Source organism: Muntiacus reevesi, chromosome 6 (genome assembly GCF_963930625.1).
Source record: "Muntiacus reevesi chromosome 6, mMunRee1.1, whole genome shotgun sequence".
In the NCBI taxonomy this organism is placed as follows: domain Eukaryota; kingdom Metazoa; phylum Chordata; class Mammalia; order Artiodactyla; family Cervidae; genus Muntiacus; species Muntiacus reevesi.
In genome coordinates, this window is record NC_089254.1 from 957,012 (window position 1) to 960,051 (window position 3,040).

Sequence of the window (3,040 nt, forward strand, 5' to 3'; positions counted from 1 at the left end):
CTGGACAAGGGATAGGGTACTCACTCCAGTATTCTTGGGCTTCCCTGGTGGCTCAGTTAGTAAAGAATCTGCCTGCAATGTGGGAGACCCCTGGGTTTGGAAGATATCCTGGAGGAAGGCATTGGAACCCACTCCAGTATTCTTGCCAAGAGAATCCCCATGGGCAGGGGAGCCTGAGAGGCTCCAGTCATCGACCATCAGTGCTCTTTTTAATAGTGGAAATGTCTTATGTTTTATGAAATAAAAGTAGAGAACCAATTCGAGAAGCCAAAAACCAATTCATAAAAGTCATCCTTAAGATTTTGTTCCTCTAGAAGCCATAGCCATACTCAGTATTATAATATGTTTCAATCAGTGCTGTCCAGAGACACAGAAGCAATAGTACATATAATGTTTTAGATATAGATATAAACTTTTACACTCTAGTCCCCCATAATGAAAAGGACATCTTTTTTTGGTCTTGTAGGTCTTCGTAGAACCATTCAACTTCAGCTTCTTCAGTGTCAGGAAGCATTTAACAAGAGGATTCCTGTGTGCTGTTTTGGATCTGTCAGGAACCTACTGGCCCTTATTAATTCCTTAATATTCAGGAATTAATAGGAGAGGCACGCCTTTCCCGGGGCTGAGGAATCTAGGCATTTCTCATTATGGTGATAAGTACCCTCTTCCTTCTTATGAACCATATGGTAAAAGGTGATTGTTTGCAACTCTCTCTTTGATAGGGATCATCTTATGTTTTGTAAGTCTGGAAATTTAATCTTTATCTTTGCTGAGAATAACCACCTTGTAAGACAGTATATATGCACACACCATGTTGATTAAAACACCTTTGCTCCATCAGAGTTTGGGTCCCCGTGTCTGTCATTGTGTCTTTCTTTCTTTCTCTCTTTCTCTCTCTCTCTCTCTTTCTTTCTTTCTTTCTATCTCTCTATTTCTGGCTAATTCCTTGGAGCACAGAGGCCCGCTGAGCTCACTTTCTTTCCGGGGCTTCTAAGACCCTCTCAAGAAGGCACACTGCGCCTTCACCCACTTGAGAGGGCGCCTGGTGCCTACGTGTAGCAGCGCGAGCCCTAAGAATAGGACTCTATTGGATTTCCATGTAAACTAGGGGATATCAGCCTCTTTCTCTCTCTTACTTTCTTATCGACTCCGAGCCACCACGTTCCAGTCCATTAAAGGACCAACACTTCAGCATTACTCTTTGGGGCATAGACTTGTATTACTGTGATACTGAATGGTTTGCCTTGCAAAAGGACAGAGATCATTCGGCCATTTTTGAGATTGCATCCAAGTACTGCATTTCAGACTCTTTTGTTGACTATGAGGGCTACTCCATTTCTTCTAAGTGGTTCTTGCCTGCAGTAGCAGATATGATGGTCATCTGAGTTAAATTCACCCATTCTAGTCCATTTTAGTTCACTGATTCCTAACATGTTGATGTTCATTTTTGGCGTATCCTGTTTGACCACTTTCAATTTACCTTGATTCATGTATCTAACATTCCAGGTTCCTATGCAATATTGCTCTTTACAGCATCAAACTTTACTGCCATCACCAGTCACATCTACAACTGGGTGTCGTTTTTGCTTTGGCTCCATCTCTTCATTCTTTCTGGAGTTATTTCTCCACCAATTTCCAGTAGCATATTGAACACCTAATGACCTGGGCAATTCATCTTTGAGTATCTTGTCTTTTTGCCTTTTCAAACTGTTCATGGGATTCTCAAGGCAAGAATACTGAAGTGGTTTGCCATTCCCTTCTCCATTGGGCCACGTTTTTTCAGAACTTTCCACCATGACCTGTCCATCTTGGGTGGCCCAACACAACATGGGTCATAGCTTCTGAAGCACAAGCTGGAATTAAGATTACTGGGAGAAATATCAACAATTTCAGATACGCAGATGATACCACCCTTATAGCAGAAAGTGAATAAGAAATAAGGAGGCTCTTGATGAAAGTAAGAGGAGAGTGAAAAAGTTGGCTTAAAACTCATCATTCAGAAAACTAAGACCATGGCATCTGGTCCCATCACTTCATGGCAAATAATGGGGAAACAATAGAAACAGTGAGAGACTTTATTTTTTTGAACTCCAAAATCACTGCAGATAGTGACTGCAGCCATAAAATTAAAAGACCCTTGCTCCTTGGGAGGGAAGTTATGATCAACTCAGACAGCATATTAAAAAGCAGAGACATTACTTTGCAAACAAAGGTCCGCCTGGTCAAAGCTATGAATTTTCTAGTAGTCACGTCTGGATGTGAGATCATTGAACCAGAAAGAAAGCTGAACACCAAAAAATTGATGGTTTTGAAATGTGGTATTGGAGAAGACTCTCGAGAATCCCTTGGACTGCAAGGAGATCCAACCAGTCTGTCCTAAAGGAAAGGAATCCTGAATATTCATTGGAAGGACTGAAGCTGAAACTCCAATACTTTGCCACCTGATGCAAAGAACTGACTCACTAGAAAAGACCCTGATGCTGGGAAAGATTGAAGGTGTCCCCTTCTCCTCCAGAAGGGGACAACAGAGGATGAGATGGTTGGATGGCATCACTGACTCAATGGACATGAGTTTGAGTAAGCTCTGGGAGTTGGTGATGGACAGGGAGGCCTGGCGTCTTGCAGTCCATGGGATCACAAAGAGTTAGACATGACTGAGCAATTGAACTGAACTGATAGTTATTAACATGGATACTTATGATGTATATACAGGGATTTATTTTAACAATATGGCTCAAATGATTATAGGACCTGACAAGTTCAAAATTCCTAGGGCAGAATAGGCTGGAAGCTCAAGTCAGTTCAGTACAGTTCAGTCACTCAGTCATGTCCAAAACTTTGTGACCCCATGGACAGCAGCACACCAGGCTTCCCTGTCCATCACCAACTCTTGGGGTTTACTCAAATTCATGTCCATTGAGTCAGTGATGCCATCCAACCATCTCATCCTCTGTCGTCCCATTCTCCTCTTACCTTCAGGCTTTCCCAGCATCAGGGTCTCTTCAAATGAGTCAGTTCTTCATATTAGGTGGCCAAAGTA